Source organism: Pan troglodytes, chromosome 14, assembly GCF_028858775.2.
Source record: "Pan troglodytes isolate AG18354 chromosome 14, NHGRI_mPanTro3-v2.0_pri, whole genome shotgun sequence".
NCBI classification, from domain to species: Eukaryota; Metazoa; Chordata; class Mammalia; order Primates; family Hominidae; genus Pan; species Pan troglodytes.
The window spans coordinates 3,409,188-3,427,018 of NC_072412.2; the positions used below are offsets into that span (position 1 = coordinate 3,409,188).

General features: G+C 47.2%; 1 pseudogene; it reads right to left on the bottom strand.

Annotated features, from left to right (window-relative positions):
* The window catches only part of LOC129137923 (zinc finger protein 717-like), a 66,820-nt pseudogene extending 51,702 nt beyond the window's left edge, over positions 1-15,118 (bottom strand).
* Between the last annotated feature and the right edge of the window lie 2,713 nt (positions 15,119-17,831).

Consider the following 17,831-nt stretch of genomic DNA (forward strand, 5'->3'; position numbering starts at 1 on the left):
TCAGCAATGAGTAGGTCTAAGGCCCTCCGGTTCTGCAAGGTTACCTGTGCTAGGGACGTGAGCTGCCGCTGGAGGGAGGCAAGGGATTCAGCTGACTCCTCCATAGCAACGGCAAATTGTTGGTACAGCTTGTTACTTTCTATAAGGGTGTGACCTAGGGCTCCCCCAGCCAGTCCGGCCGCCATGAAGGATGCGGTGAGGGAGATTCCTGCAATGAGGGGGAGAAATATGGCTCGTGCAGGTCTCGGTCTAGGGTCTGGGTGAATAACAGCACTAGTCCAGTTACCGGTATACCCTAGGAACTCGCCGGCAGTAAGTAGAGTTAACCGGGGAACTAATGTGACAGGAAGACACAGTAGGTTGGTAACAGAGGGGCTTGATAGGTTTTTAGATAATGTTCCATTACACCAGAAGAATATGCCTGACGGAGCCCTTAAGGTGATGTTAGGGGGCATTGCAGTGATGTTGCAGAGGCTGGAATTAGTTCCTGAGAAAGAGTAGGGAAACTTTTCTTGACTGGGGTTTAGGTATAGTGGCACGTTAGGGATAGGGGCATATGAGAGGTTTTGGTGGTTGTTAGCTTGGGCAGAGGTGGATGATCCCCATGGCAGGGGGACAGCGGTTAGCGGTGGACGCCCTAGAGTGGCACATAGAAAGCAGCCAGACAGGCTGTGAAGTCCTGTAAGGTTGGCAAGTTCTAATCCTTCTTGCAATAATTTTAACCAGGAAAAAGGACGTAAATCTTGTGTCAGGCAGTTTTCTTGTCGCTGGATATTTCCATGGACCAGGGGCCGTACCTGCACTAGACCCCGCCATAGATAGAGGTGACTGCTAGGCCATGTGGAAGCGGAGGAGTAGTATACAGCCCCGTGTTGAGGCGTGGTCCACCGGGAGTTCCAGGGGTCTCTAACTATCCATGTATATGAAAGGTCTCTATCTCGTCTGCGATGGAAGGGCCATCTGGGATCTATCTGTTCTTCTCCACCCCACCATTGGTATTTATGAGTGTTACAATAGTTATAAGGGCAGCCGGCACTTTGGTGCCACCAATAGTGCTTACAATTGTATTCAGTCTGATCATACTCGAAGCATATTATTGGTGCCACTGGTTTGGCTACTGGGAAATCGGTAAAATTTAGTAAAATTGGGCTATTGCACCCTGAGGAGGGGCAATCTGCACTGGCCACTAATTTCCCGGGCTTATGAGGTTGCCCAGGGTGGGTTTGGTTTTCATAAAGCCAGAATCTCCAGACAAAGGGATTAGGAGCTGGCTTTATGTTTTCCCCAGCGGCCACTAGGACGACTAATGTTAGAGTTAGACTACCTAACTGCATGTTTGCAGTGAGTTATGCTGCCGGCGCAGGGTGAGTTTTAAGGGGTTGTTCTTAGCTCTGTCCACAGTCCACGTGTCCGGTGCTTCAGCCGCCGCCGCCATGATTGGCCCCAGAAGGTCGGAGGTTGGGTCCACTGGCTTGACGTGGGTGTAGTGGATCCACGACGCAATGCCTTCTACCTTCAGGGTGGTGGGTGTGGTCAGGAGTACTTGGAGTGGTCCTTTCCACCTGGGCTCTAGGGTCTCTTGTCGGTGTCGCTTAACCAGGACCCAGTCTCCCGGCTGGTACGGATGGGGTGTCGGTGGGGGACTGGTCTCATATAGCTCTCTCAGCCTGGGCCAGATTTCTTGGTGAATTTTCTGTACGGCTTGTAAGGAAAATAAGAATTCAGAGACATTTTCTGTTTCAGACTTAAGCAGGTCATCTTTTAAGCTAGGAACCAGGGGTGGAGGTCTGCCATACATGATTTCGTAAGGGGTGAGGCCCAGTTTGTAAGGGGTATTACGGGCCCGGAACAGAGCATAGGGGAGAAGGACTACCCAATTAGCGCCAGTCTCTATAGTCAATTTAGTTAAGGTCTCTTTTAAGGTCCGATTCATCCTTTCTACCTGTCCTGAACTCTGGGGCCTGTAAGCGCAATGTAGTTTCCAATTTGCCCCGAGGATGGAAGCCAAGTCCTGACTTACCTTAGCGACGAAAGCGGGCCCATTATCTGACCCTATCTGGATGGGGAAGCCATACCTGGGGAGGATATCTTCCAGAATTTTCTTTGCTACGACCTGAGCAGTTTCTCTTTTGGTTGGGAATGCTTCAGTCCACCCTGAAAAAGTATCTACAAAGACAAGTAAGTACCGGTACCCGTACTTTCCTGGCTTTGTTTCAGTAAAATCTACTTCCCAGTAGATACCGGGCCTGGTTCCCCTGAGCCTTGTTCCTGCTGCAGCTTGAGATTGGGGGTATGCGTTGTTAAGCTGGCAGACTTTGCAACTTGTCACGATACTGCTGGCCGTCTCAGCTATATGTCTGATTTTGAGCTTGGAGCGTCTGATCAGGTCTATCATCCGCCGGGCCCCCAGGTGGGTGGTTCGGTGGATGTGTTCTAACACCTGTTGTCCTAATTTTTCTGGTAGGATGGTTTGGTCATTAGAATCAGTCCACCACCCATTCTGGATTTGTTTCAGGGGAAGTTTGTCAATCCACTGGAGATCTTGTTCTGAATATTCAGGGAAATATGGCAAGTCCCGGGGGCCCGGGTCAGGGAGCTGGAGTGCAAGGAGTTGGCTGGGAGCCTTCGCCACATTTCTTGCAGTTTGGTCTGCCAGAAAGTTGCCTTGAGCAGTTGGAGTAGTTAGTTTCTGATGCCCTGGGCAATGTACAATGGCTAATTTTTCTGGCCTCCATAGGGCTGTTAGCAGGGCTGGGATCTCTTGCTTGTTTTTTATCTCTTTTCCTTCAGCCATCAGTAACCCTCGCTCCCTGTAAATGGCCCCATGTATATGTGCCGTTGCAAAAGCATATCGGCTGTCTGTATATACTGTCAGCTTTTTCCCCGCCCCTAAGGTAAGAGCTTGGGTGAGCGCTATCAGTTCGGCCTTCTGGGCCGAGGTCCCCGGGGGCAGGGGTTCCGCCCAGATTACCTCAGTCTCTGAAGTTACTGCCGCCCCAGCGTACCTCTGGCCTTGATGCATGAAGCTGCTCCCATCAGTGAACCAGACGAGGTCGGCGTCAGGAAGTCGGCGGTCCTGCAGGTCTTCTCGAATTCTGTGCACCTGAGCTAGTATCTCGGTGCAGTCATGGAGTGGGGCGTCCAGGTCCGGGTTAGGCAGCAGCGAGGCAGGGTTTAAGGTCGTTGGGGGCAGGAAAATTATCCTGAGAGGATTTAGTAGTAGTCCTTGGTAGTGGGTGAGCCGGGCGTTACTCATCCATCGATTAGGTGGCTGTTTGAGTACACCTTCGGTGGCATGTGGAGTAACGACCCGCAATTCTTGCCCCATGACAAGTTTATCAGCATCTTGCACCATCAGAGCCGTGGCCGCAATCATTCGGAGACAAGGGGGCCACCCGGCAGCTACTGGGTCTAACTTCTTTGACAGGTAGGCAACTGGCCTCCGCCAGGGGCCTAAGTTCTGAGTTATTACCGCCTTGGCGACACCCTTATTTTCATCCACGTATAAGTGGAAGGGCTTGGTAACATCAGGTAGTCCTAGTGCAGGCGCGGAGAGTAGGGCGGTTTTAATCTGTTGGAAGGCCAACTCGGCTTCGTCTGTCCAATTAAATGGTTGTTGCCCCCGTGTTGCCTGATACAAGGGTTTAGCCAGTTCTGCGAACCCAGGTATCCATAGTCGGCAAAATCCTGCCGACCCCAGGAACTCTCTCACTTGTCGGGTGGATTGTGGCCTGGGGATCTGCAGAACAGTTTGTTTCCGGGCATCTGTTAGCCAGCACTGCCCTCCCTTAAGCAGGTACCCTAGATATATTACCTCTGGCTTACAGATTTGAGCTTTCTTTGCCGAGGCTCGGTAGCCTAGATTCCCTAGAGCTTGTAAGAGACCCTTGGTCCCTTGGATGCAAGCTTCTTGGGTCTCAGCAGCAATCAGGAGGTCATCAACATACTGGAGTAAAATTATTTCAGGGTGTTTACGTCGGTACTCACCCAGGTCTTCATGGAGGGCCTCATTGAACAGGGTAGGAGAGTTTTTGAATCCCTGCGGCAGCCTGGTCCATGTCAGTTGGCCACTTATGCCCCTATCAGGGTCATTCCACTCAAAGGCGAAGAGCTTTTGGCTCTGAGGGGCTAAAGGCAAACTAAAGAAAGCATCTTTCAAATCTAAAACAGTGTACCATTGATGTTTAGGGTTTAAGGTACTTAGGAGGGTATACGGGTTAGGTACAGTTGGATGTATGTCCACAACCCTCATGTTGATTTCTCTTAAGTCTTGTACAGGTCTGTATTCTCCACTATTAGGTTTTCGTACTGGCAAGAATGGAGTATTCCAGGGTGAGTGACATGGGCGTAGGACCCCTTGGTCAAGGAGCCGACGGATATGCGGGGCAATCCCTCTCTTGGCCTCTAGGGGCATCGGGTATTGGCGTACCCGCACGGGGTCTGTCCCAGGCTTAAGTTCAATAAATAAGGCAGGACGGTGTTTTGCTAGATCTAAGCCCCCCGTTTCCGCCCACGCTTCTGGATACTGCTGGAGCCAAGTTGCTATGTCCTGGTCAGGGGCCGCTTTCTCCTGGTGGAGCCAGTACTCATCTTCTAGGTTTATAGTCAGGATGGACACGGTTTGATTGTGGGGTTGGTCACGACGGGCCCCTCAGGGAGGAAATGGATCTGTGCTCCCATTTTAGTTAGCAGGTCTCTCCCCAATAGGGGACAGGGGCTCTCAGGGATGACCAGGAAAGAATGGGTTACATTCTTGGCTCCGAGGTTTACTGTTCTTTGTGTTGTCCATGGGTATTTCTTAACTCCTGTGGCCCCTTGTACCCACGAGGATTTGGAGGATAATTTCCCATTAGCTTTAACTAAGACCGAGTGCTGTGCTCCCGTATCGACCAAGAACTGGACTGGGGACCCCTCCACTTGCAAAGTTACCCTAGGTTCGGGGAGGGGGTCCGAACCCCATCTTCCCTAGTCTTCGTCTTGAGTGACTAGTACGGGTGTAGACCTAGGGGGTCCGGGTCCCTGTCCTCGTGGTTTCTTTTTGGGGCAGTCTCTTACCCAGTGGCCAGCCCCCTTACAATAGGCACATTGGTCTTTGCTCAGATTATCATGCCAGGGGGGCCTCCTAGGTTGGGTGTACTCTGGCTGTAGATGCTCTTTCTGTACCACTGCTGCCAGGACCTTGGTCATTTTTTCAGTGGCCTTAAATTGCTTTTCCTCTGGAGTATCTCTGTTATTGTAAACCCACTGGGCTATCTGAAGGAGGTCCTGAATCCGCTTTCCCCCCAAGTCTTCTAATTTCTGGAGTTTTCTCTTAATATCTGGGGCTGCCTGATTTACGAAAGACATTACAATAGCTGCCTGACTTCCTGGAGCCTCTGGATCTATGGGGGTGTACTGTCTAAAAGCTTCCATTAATCTTTCTAAGTAGGTAGCTGGGCTCTCTGTCTTTCCCTGCAGAATAGAATATACTTTAGCCAAATTAGTGGGCTTGCGAGCAGCTGCCCGGAGACCTGCCATTAGAGTCTGGCGATAAAGGTGTAGCCGTCCCCTACCTTCTGCCGTGTTGTAGTCCCACGCCGGCCTGGTCAGAGGAAAGGTTGCGTTTATGAGGTCGGGGTTGGCAGTCGGTTGATCGTCGTCCCCTGGGACCAGCTTTCTAGCTTCTATCTGTATTCTCTCTCGCTCTTCCGTGGTGAACAAAATTCGGAGGAGCTGCTGACAATCATCCCAAGTGGGCTGGTGGGTGAACATGACACTATCTAGTAAAGCCAGTAAATCTTTGGGGTTGTCTGAAAACCGAGCACTCTGAGTTTTCCAGTTATACAGATCACTGTTGGAGAATGGCCAGTACTGGAGCCTGGGGATTCCTGTGTCATCCGGGGGTCCTATTTCCCGAAGGGGTAAAGCCACCGTGGAGTCAGGCGGCTGAGGGGGGCTGGTCCGCGAAGTGCGCCCTCGCGTCCTCCCCGCCGGCCCTTCAAAGTTACTTTCCCTTTCAGCAGGCCCGTGAGTGCCTGCCGCCTCCCATCCGCCTGCTCCCTCCCGCAGCTCAGCCAGGGGGGCTGGGGCCTGGGGCCCGGAGGGGTATGGAGGGGGTTCTGTGAACAGTGGGTCCCCGCTGTCAGGTAAAACAGGATGGGGGGGGCAGTTGGTTGCTTGGATTTTAGTGGTCGAGCAACTAGTGCCTTACAGGGTTCAGAGGCCAATTGGAAAGGGGACAGCCAAGGAGGCGGGTTCTCAAGAAGGTCCTGCTATATGAGGATATATGGGATATGATCTAAGTGGCCCGCATGCCCAGGTAGGAAAATCTTGGACTTTACCCTAATGATGACAGCAAGTCGGAAGGTCCCTTCGGGCGGCCACCCCACATCAAAGGCAGGCCATTCGGAGCGACACAGAGTAATTAGCTTTCCTTTCCTGATTTCTATACCAAGATCACGGCCCTTTGCTCTAACTTCTTTGAAATTACTCGTAAGGAGAGATAGAGGAGTGCTCTGGGTATTACCCATCCTGTAATAATTTGTAGTCTCTTCCTGTAAAGGAATGTGGGTTTGAATCCCTGTAAAGGAAATCTGATCTGACTTACTTATTAATGATATCTAATTGCAGGCGCACTTTGGCAGCCCTGGTCAGAGGCAGCTGCTGCCCGCCAAACCGGGGCAGTTCAGATCGCAAGCACGCACCAGAAGCCCGGGTCAGAGTCAGCTGCCTGGATCGCGGTCGCGCTGGGGCAGCCCAGATTAGAGACAGCTGCTGCCCGCCCAACCGGGCAGCTCAGATATGGCTGCTGCCTGCCAAACCGGGGCAGCTCAGATCGCAAGCGCGCACCGGAAGCCCGGGTCAGAGTCAGCTGCCTGGATCACGGTCGCGCTGGGGCAGCCCAGATTAGAGACAGCTGCTGCCCGCCCAACCGGGCAGCTCAGATACGGCTGCTGCCCGCCAAACCGGGGCAGTTCAGATCGCAAGCGCGCACCGGAAGCCCGGGTCAGAGTCAGCTGCCTGGATCGCGGTCACGCTGGGGCAGCCCAGATTAGAGACAGCTGCTGCCCGCCCAACCGGGCAGCTCAGATACGGCTGCTGCCCGCCAAACCGGGGCAGTTCAGATCGCAAGTGCGCACCGGAAGCCCGGGTCAGAGTCAGCTGCTTGGATCGCGGTCATGCTGGGGCAGCCCAGATTAGAGACAGCTGCTGCCCGCCCAACCGGGCAGCTCAGATACGGCTGCTGCCCGCCAAACCGGGGCAGCTCAGATCAGAGACAGATGCTGCCCGCCAAACCGGGGCAGCTCAGATCAGAGACAGCTGCTGCCCGCCCAACCGGGCAGCTCAGATATGGCTGCTGCCCGCCAAACCGGGGCAGCTCAGATCGCAATATAGATCAGATGAGAGCCAGGGGACGTCTCCCACCGGTCTCCGCTGGCTGTCCTATAGCGTGTCCGCCAGGACTGTGCCAGCTCCAGTTTCAGACCTCGCGAGTCACAGATTCGGAATCAGAACAGACACGGACAGACAAACGGAGACGAGCCAGCTCACCTATCAGTAGATCGATCCTAGCAGATCCGTTGACCAGGGGTCTGGTGGGCTTGGGGAATCCCGGACGGGCCCCCAGATGTTATGCCCAGACCGTTTGTTCCCCAAAGAAGACCACCAGAGTCCAGAGTCAAAGCCAAGTGGCAAGGATCTTTACTACAAGTTCGAACCTGGTCCCTCCATTTCACCGCATACAAGAGGGCCCCGAATAATGCGAGTGTTTGCTTTTTTATAGCCTGAAAGTTACAGGGGAACAAAGGAATTCTTTTGGTTCCTGCTCTTTCAGTAAAACTTTGAACGGCTGTCCCCTCATCTGTCCCCTTATCGGAGACTTTCCTGGTGGTGTTTGTACTGGGCTTGTTTGTTTTGAGCCCGGGGGGAAGTTTAAGAGATATATGGTGATATGTGGTGGGATGGGAGAATGGGATGTGTTTGTACTGGGCTTGTTTGTTTTGAGCCCGGGGCTGAGGAATGTGTACGGCTCTTTTCATTCCCCCCCTTTCTGGGGGGCAACAACCATTTAATTGGACAGACGAAGCCGAGTTGGCCTTCCAACAAGACCAGCCTGGCCAATGGTGAAACCCCGCATCTACTAAAACTACAAAAATTAGCCCGGTGTGGTGGTATGCATCTGTAATCCCAGCTACTCGGGAGGCTGAGGCAGGAGAATCACTTGAACCCAGGAGGCGGAGGTTGCAGTGAGCCAAGATTGTGCCACTGCACTCCAACCTAGGTAACAGAGTGAGACTCTGTCTCAAAAAAAAAAAAAAATCCTAAAGTTTAATAAGAAGACCAACTGGTTTATAAAACTGCTAACCCAAGTAAAACAAAAATTGAATATCAAGGAAATATTTTGCCAGATTGGCATGCTAAATCACCAATATTGAAATTGTTTAGATATATAATTTAAATAAACTCCACGGTCTAAGCCAAATTACCTATAACTCATCAGTTACCAGTGCCATGCACCTAATTTGAAGAAACAGCTGGTATTCAAGAGGATGTAAGTCTAATGTTAATTAAGCACAGACTTATGAAGAACCAGGATGGCCACCTTGTCCATCTTAAGTCCTTAAAACTTTTGTTATTAAAAGTTCTGCATTCCATAACTCATCATGGAAAGAGAAAATGATCCAAATTAAATATATTGCTGTGGTGATCTCTAAATTGCTAAAATAGTTTATAATCAATGTTTGGTTTGTCAAACCTATATTCTTAGGAAAACAATCAAAACTTCAGGTACATTTGGTTACCTGATGGGCCATTTAAACATTTTATAAAGGGATTTCATTCAGTTGTCATTTTCAGTGCATGCTTTCTGATTGTATAAAAGCTCTTCCATGCAAGAGGGTTGATGTTAAAACAGTAGATTATTATGCTGAAGTGTATTTTCACCAGCTAAAGAAAGCCTTTTATGGTTCACAGAGGACAGCCAACCCCTTCACAATCTAGAATCTGATGACTGGATTTTCTGAGAACATCAGAGGACTGCCCTTGCCATCCACATGACAGCAAAACTTTAAAACCTTAAACTTTGGGTTCATAGTCTTACAACTCAGAAGGGTCCCTCCACACTCGGAACCATATACCCCTTGGAACCCTTAAGGTAAAGCTAACAAGGACAGTTCCCCCCCAGAAGAAGATGGCATCCTTAATGTGAACAGCTTTCCCCAAGATCACAGATCAAGACTTCTCTACTATCATGAGACTCTTATCTTAAGTATCTGTGCAGCTGCTAACATGGCATATGGAGAAAACATTGGGTATTATAAAGATTTGGTTGTAGGGAATTAACAAAAAAAACCCACTTAGTTAAGCAAGTAAACTCTTTATCTAATTCATTCTTTAATCTATTTGATTTTAGGTGGTTTGATTTATGGGGACCCTGAATAAGGAGCATATACCAAATTCTTGGTGTTATCCCAATAGTCATAAGAGTCTCCCTGGTGCACTGTACTTACTCATATGTTTTAAGAGTTTGCATGCAGCCATCTCTAAAATGTCAAATGGTATCTCTTCAACTGGAATGACAACAGATTTAAAAAAATGTGCAACCATAAGGACACCGTAACCTATGAGTGACATGCTAAACTGGAAACCCAAAACAATGGGAGTGACATGCTAAACCAGAAACCCAAAACAATGGGACTGATGTACTAAAAGCGGAACCCAAAACAATGGGAGTGATGTACTAAAACCAGAACCCAAAACAATGGGAGTGACGTGCTAAACCAGAAACCCAAAACCATGGGAGTAACATGCTAAAACCAGAACCCAAAACAATGGGAGTGACGTGCTAAAACCATTACCCAAAACAATGGGAGTGATGTGCTAAACCAGAAACCCAAAACAATGGTAACTAAGAGTGAGGCTAAGGCCCTACATTTTGGTCACACTCTCAACTAAGTGAGAACTTGACTGAAAAGGAGGATTTTTGTTTTTTTCTGAGACAGAGTCTTGCTCTGTCCCCCAGAGTGGAGTGCAGTGGCATGATCTCAGCTCACTGCAAGCTCTGGCTCCCGGGTTCAGGCCATTCTCCTGCCTCAGCCTCCTGAGTAGCTGGGACTACAGGCACCCGCCAGCGTGCTTGGCTATTTTTTTGTGTATTTAGTAGAGATGAGGTTTCACCGTATTAGAAAGGATGGTCTCAATCTTCTGATCTCGTGATCTGCCCACCTTGGCCTCCCAAAGTGCTGGGATTACAGGCATGAGCCACCGCGCCCAGCCAAAAGGAGGAATTTTTTAAGCAAAATTATGGGAGGCCATTGTTTTGAACTAAGCTCATGCAATGGGTCCCAACAGAACAAACCAAACCAAAATGGAGTCACTCATGCTAAATGGAACATAATCAAACTAAGACTTTAAGGAAACACATAAATCCTAAAACAAACCAGGTTTTGTTTTTCTCCTGTAAACAGGATGTTCCAGCATAAGAAGACACCTTCTACTTAAGTCCTTGTTCCACCTTTTCAAATCTCACTGTTCTATTTCCCAGTGGGTTTCTAAACCAAATAAGTACATTTGCAACGGTAATAGTGACACCAGTGACTGAAGTTTTGGCCAATCTCTCAAAATTGAGAAAATAACCAAGGGAAGGCATTGTTAAATTGAACTAAGTATGTCCTGAGAAGGACTCCATAATTATATATATGAGTCCTTGTGGGTGACCTGCAACCTACCTTAATAGGTAAACAAGAATGAAAACCTAACTTGAGTGTATACACCTCAAACAACAGCTACATCTTGGCCAATCCCAATGGCCAAACTTCAACCACTCAGGCACTGCCAAATGTTCAAACTGTGCTCAAACAAGGCAAACGCTGAGTTGTTTCTGTACCTCACTTCCGATTTCGGTATGCCGCTTGCCTTTTGTCTATAAATCTTCTTCCACCACATGACTGTGCTGGAGTCTCTGTGAATCTGCTGTGATTCTGGGGACTTTCCTATTCGTGAATCGTTTATTGCTCAATTAAACTCCTTTAAAGTTTTTCTTTTAACAGAACTAACACAGAAGAATTTCCAGATCATGAACAGACGTTTTGTAATACCCAACGTTGTATTAACATGAATAGACTCTTCCTTAGATAGCTAACCTTGTTTTTAATATGAATAGACTCTCCCTTAGCTGAGAAAACCAGACAAACTCCATTTGGCTCCTTCATTTACAAGACATCAAGGGCTCCTTACCCACCCCCTTTCCTCAAGGACTTTAACTTGTGCAAGCTGATTTTCAACATATCAAAGAGTGCAATTAACTGATAAAGTGCTGAGGCAAGTGATGTCCACAGTTCCCAGCAAATTACTCAGAGATAATATCATAAAGCCCCCACATTTGTCTGGCAGATAATGCCCAGAGCCCCCTCACTCATCACTTTGTGGTGAATTTAAAGCCTCTGCACCTGGAACAGTTTGTTTTCCTGTAACCATCTGTCTTTTTAAGTTTTTTGTCTGTTTTTTCTTCTGTAAGTTTATTGCAGCTGGAATCCCCCCTCCCCTCTCTAAACCAATGTATAAAAGAAAATCTAGCCGTTCTTTAGGGCCGAGAGTATTTCCTGTGTTAGCCATCTCTCAGTCACCAGCTAATAAAGGACTCCTGAATTCGTCTCAAAGTGTGGCATTTCTCTCTAACTCGCTTGCGTACGACAGTTTCAACTATGGTAGAAGACTCGAGTAAGACAAATACAGCCCCCCTAAATTTGACTATTATTTAGGTTAATGGTGAGTTTAGAAGAAATAAGTTAAGACTACACAGAGTGGGCTAAATTGCAAATAAACACTGAAAATATTTCCCAGAAAATATGACTTTGAACAGGCTGCTGCACACCCTGCATGTAGAGATAAACTAAGAAAAACGTGTGGAGAGTTATTTAAGGACATGTGGTTAACTCAGTCCTCAAGATGTTCCAGGTTTCATCCATGAGTGAAGGAGGACCTCCCAAAAGCTGTTTGGGACCACACTCTTTGAGCAAGGAGCATACCTTACGATGGAAGCTGTGCTTTAGCGGAAGATGACCATTTCCACTGCACCACACGCCATGCCTTAGCGGAAGATGACTGTTTCCACTGCACAACACTACAAGTGCTTACTGCCAGACCGGTGTGAAATATGTTCCAGCACATAATCTATGTCACCAATGAAGGTGGTGGTTAAGACTTGGTGCACACAAGCTTTCCTGTCCCACAAGAACACAGCATGCTCTCTTTTCGGGTTCCATTCCAATCACGTAACAAACATGACTGCCTTTTTTGTTTCGGCATCAGAAAGATCAGAGGAAACTTTGCACTCAACTTAGACAACTCTAAGCTTTTATAACCTGTCTATATCTACAGGTCAGCTTTATCTTATTTATGTATATATCCTTCAACCTGAGTTTTACTTATTTCTACTTTTCCTTTTTAATTCACAGACACCCATAAACTCAGAAAATACAGTGTAAAACAAAGTGAAGAACAAATAAACAACTCACCAGAGATTTATTCGTTTCTTGTTGCTCTTGGAAACACCCAGAGGACACTGGAAACATAGCTGGAAGAGAAGGCAAATGACATCGATTAAGGAGAGAACTGGTGAGGTGTGGTCCCAGATTCTTCTGCCCAACACTCTAGACACATTACCTGGAAAAGCCCTCCTCCCTCCTGAAAAAGAAAAACTTCCCCATGGGAGAAGAGTCCTTCACACCTCATTAGGGGCAGCAAAGACTCAAGTTAAGATAAGATACATCTACAAGTACATTAATTGGTAGACATTAGATGCACAATTTATTTTTGAATAAAAATATGTATTACCTACTAATTTAGTAACAATATTACCTAAAGATATAATCTAACAATTTAATACAAAGAAACATTATAAGTTCACTAAAATAAATGGTATAGAAATATACTGGGCTGTATTAACTATTTTCCTATTAATATGTGGATTCCACAAATAACTTCATATGAGTATTCCCATGACAGTACATCTTGCTTTTCTATACCTGAACATCATGGAAAGTGCATCTTGCAAACCAGCAATTTTGGCCTATGTTTTTTAAAATGTACATAATATGTATTTCCTGCAGTACACCATTCTACTCATGTTTCCCAATAACACCTTTCCCTGTATCCAAGCCCTCATATTATGCTCTGACAATAAATTGGGCTTTTCCATCTGACTTGTCCAGTGAATGGACAATGGAAAATGTCATGCAAATATCCATTGGTTCTCGCCTTTTTGGACACAGTCATATTGTGAAGAGGTCTGGAGCTACCCTGTTGGAGACACAGGGCCTAGCCAAGAGTCACCACAAACCACCAGATTGTGAAGGAACCTATCTTAAACCAACCAGGCTCAGTCAAGGCACCAGGTGACTAAGGCCTGTTTTGTGATCCAGGCAACACAAATATATCAACTACCCAGCTGAACCCACCACACCAAAATGCAGATCCACAGAACTTCAAACAAATAAAATGGTGGTTGTTTTTTATAAGCCAGTAAGGTTTAATTAGTTCCTTAAACAGCAAATATTAACTGTTACACCTAAGTGAATAGAATTCAATATGTTTTTAACGAAATTATGTAGGGGGAGAAAGTCTTAAATTACAAATGAAATGCAATCAATAGAACTTCACAATCTATGCTAAATTTGGTGATGGACTAGGTTTAATATATCTCAGACACTGGAAACAACAAGCTAAGGTTGAAGGAAATGGACTGTATTTGGAGAGTATTTCAATCTTTTCAAGTATGACAGGTCACTCCTGCACCCCAGACAACACTTTCAGGCCCCTTCAAATAAGGAATATTTCCTAGGTCCTTGCCTGTTCTTCTCAGCCGAATTCACCTCAACCTTCTGAAAGTTCTTCCAAATCTTCCACTATCACCTAGTCTTTGCAAATCTTGTGCATTCTAGGGAGTAGAATTAATATTTCCTGAGCGAGGAAAACTGGGATCTTCACCTGTGACCTTTTATCCTCCTCTGAAGCACCAGTGAGAGGTTAGACCAGAGGGCTGTTCTTTCAAGTGCGCTTCTTATTCATAGGGAACCCTCCCTTTCAAACTTTATAACACACAGTTAAGACTGAAGTACCCTTAAGGCTGAAGACCATCATCCAGTACCCCATCTCCCTCGCGGAATCAGTGAGTTCCTCCATGGAAACTAGGTCTCGTATAAACTTCCATAAATGCAATCCAGGAGGACTAGGCAGGTCACACAGTGAAGGAGGGAACCAGAAACTTCACTTGCTAAATAGACACCGGGAAACTCAACTAATACAAACGCCCAGCTTAAGACTAGAGGCACACGCATTTCGCACTACTCCTCTGGGAATGGGGAACGTCTCCAGAGAACTGTGTGTTAGCACCAGGAAAGATGGGCAAACTGAGCTACATGAGGGTTGGTAACCGGGTCCCTCAGCGACAGGACAGGAGCGCGGCCTGCAGACTCCGGGCCCAGGGCCACCAGCCTCGCCTACCCACTCCTGCGCCTCTGGAACCCGCTTCACTGCTGGGACCCCACGCCTGTCCTCCCAGCCCCCGCCAGGGTCCACGGCCCGCAAATGCACGTCAGGCCCCTCCTGCCCGCGATGCGCCCACACGTCTGCCCCCACAAATGGGGAACACTGGTCTGGCCCCTCGGGATCCCCCGAGGCCCACAGGTTCCTCTTCGCCCTCGCACCTACCCACAGGGACATAGAACCAAGCCCCAGGCCTGCTCAGCTACAGGACCACCGCTGGGATCCGCACTTCCGGAGGAAAATGGCGAAGTGGGCGGGGCGGCTCATGCGCAGAGAGAAAAGCTGGTTCCCAAGGTCCTTGATGGTAACATCATTGGAAGGTGACACTACATTTCCTATGAGGCTCTGCGGTCCCCTGTTAGGAACGCACGCCGGACATTCTGTTTTGCCCAGCAGTGAGTCCAGTTACCTGGAGACCCGGACTTAATGGATCAGGACTGGTCCCTACCCACGTGACACAGATGTGGCATTCTGGTTCGTTATTAAATCCTGGTTTCACAGCCTGGGACATTGTGAAAATAATGGAGAAATTCCAATAGAAACCAATTGGTCTATGCTGTTAATGAGTAACTTTTTTTTTTTGAGATGGAGTCTCGCTCTGTCACCCAGGCTGGAGTGCAATGGTGCGATCTTGGCTCACTGCAAACTCTGCCTCCCAGGTTCAAGAGATTCTCCTGCCTCAGCCTCCTGAGTATCTGAGATTACAGGCGGGTGCCACCACACTCGCCTAATTTTTGTATTTTTAGTAGAGGCGGGTTTTCACCATGTTGGTCAGGCTTGTCTCGAACTCCTGACCTCGTGATCTGCCCTCCTCGGCCTCCCAAAGTGCTGGGATTACAGGCGTGAGCCACCGTACCCAGCCCTCAAGTCTATTTTTTATAGATGCATTCGAAAGCATGAAAAAAATCATGTCTCTATTTTACTTTAAATTTTTAAAATCACAACTAATGAATATGGTAATTCTCTTCCAATCTGTTATCTTTTCTCTCACTAAACTAATTTGTGAGCTTTCAATTTACACAGTTAGAAAAAAATGCTCTAGTGTATATACTAGGATAAAATAACAGGGTCATAAGACAAGTGCACTCCATAATCTTTGTGACAACTTACACTTCCAATGTCTGATGAACATTTGCCCATAAACTCCCACATTTCATCCATCCATCCATCAATCAAATCTACCTATCTTTATTTATTTATTGTGCAAAATACCTGAACTTTGCCTTTCTTTCCCTGACTTCTGCCACAAACTAAGCAAGGAGTTCTGCCTAGGGGTTTTTCAGAGCTCCGGCTACCACCGAGGTTCCTAACAGGGAAATTGCCAGCTTAAATGCTTGGGGTTGATGTGGGAGTGCGTGTGAAACGGGTGTGGGGTGAAAGGGCAGTGAACTTTGTAGGTGGGTAGATGGGGGTGTGAAGGGCTTTCAGGTAAGAGGCACAGAGGAAACTGGGAGAGGCAGCGAAAGCACTTCATGTCTCAGATCACCAGAAGATGCTCCCACCAGAGCCGTGACAGTTTGCCAGTGCCATGGCAGCACAGGAAGTCCCCACCCCTTGCCATGGAAACAGCTGGAAGTTACTGCCCATTTCTAGCTATTTCTGAGTAACCCGCCCCTTAATTAGCATGTCATTAAAAGTGAATTATAAAAATGACTACAAGCCACCCCGAGGCTGCTACTCTGGGAGCACAACCCACGGAGGGCTCCCTGCCCTGCAGGAGCAGACGCAGGGCTGTAACACCGCCAATGACTCCATAGAGCTGCTTTATTCCACCACAGGCTTGCTTTTGGATTCCTTCCTGAGCGACACCAAGAACCTGCCCTTCCTCAGTGTGACTCTTGCCTAAAACCTATCCCTGGTTTACTCTTTTCTTGAGCATGCCCTGACTTGTTCTTTCATCTCCTCTGAACTTGCAATTGCTCCTCAGTGACTCTATTCTGCAGATCCAGAAAACTCATCCTTAACCTTCCCAGAGCCCTGTTGTCTCCAATATTGGAATCTCTAGCCTTGCTTTCTCAGACACCTAGATTACAGGCCTCTCTCTTGAACACCTAGTGGTAAGGTATCTGGGGATCCTTTAAATACACAATGATTGGCAGGGGTTACATAGGGGAAATCAGTGCCTGACAATTCGCCTTCCAGGATATGGATTGTCATTCCCTCTCTTTGTCGGCCCCAGTCTCCTATACATAAAAGTAGAGATTGTAATACTCATTTGACTTGCAGATACCTCACCCCGAACCCACCTACAATAATGTAAAAGCCAAGAATGCAAACCCTTTCCTCACCCCGTGAAGGTAAAGTCCTCAGAGCCAAGGAGAGAAGGCTCAGGGATGGTACCTGGGTGTTTCCAACACTAACCATGCATTGTAGTTTTTAGTGTTCAAGTTTAAGCTTCTTATGTTAAAGTTACCCCAGCTTTAATTCTATTGTAACAAGATTTATTTTTGTAATTCCATTTTTGGATTCTTGATTTCTTGGTAAAGAAATACAGTTATTTTTGTATACCAATCTTATATAGTGTTACATTCCTAAATTTGTTCATGAGTCCTAACACTTTTTAGTAAATTTCTTATGATTTTCTAAATGCAAGATCATGTCATCTGTACATAAAGATAAATGTGCTTCTTCCTTTCCAATCTAGATGCCGTTTATTTATTTACGTTGCCAAGTTGTCCCAGCTACCACTGTTATCAAGTAAAAGGGTCTCACTGCCCAAAGCACTAGAAGCCAGTACCATGACACTGAGTTTTTGAGAAGAGAAAAACTTTAAAGTCAAACCAAAACCTATGGGATACAGGCCAGGTGCAGTGGCTCATGCCTGTAATCCCAGCACTTTGGGAGGCCAAGTCGGGTGGATCACGATGTCAGGAGATCAAGACCATCTTGGCTAACACGGTGAAACCCCGTCTCTACTAAAAATACAAAAAACAAAAATTAGCCGGGCATGGTGGCGGGCACCTGTAGTCCCAGCTACTCGGCTGAGGCGGGAGAATGGCATGAACCCAGAAGGCAGAGCTTGTAGTAAGCCAAGATTGCACCACTGCACTCCAGCCTGGGCAACAGAGAGAGACTCCGTCTCCAAAAAAAAAACAAAAACAAAAACAAAAAACAAACCTATGGGATACAGTAAAAACAGTACTAAGGAGTAAGTTTATAGCAAAAAGCACCTACATCAAAAAAAGTAGAAAAACTTCAAATAAACAACCTAATAATGCATCTTAAATAGTTAGAAAAGCAAGAGCAAACCAAAACCAAAATTAGTAGAAGGAAACAACAAAGATCAGAGCAGAAATAAATGAAATTGA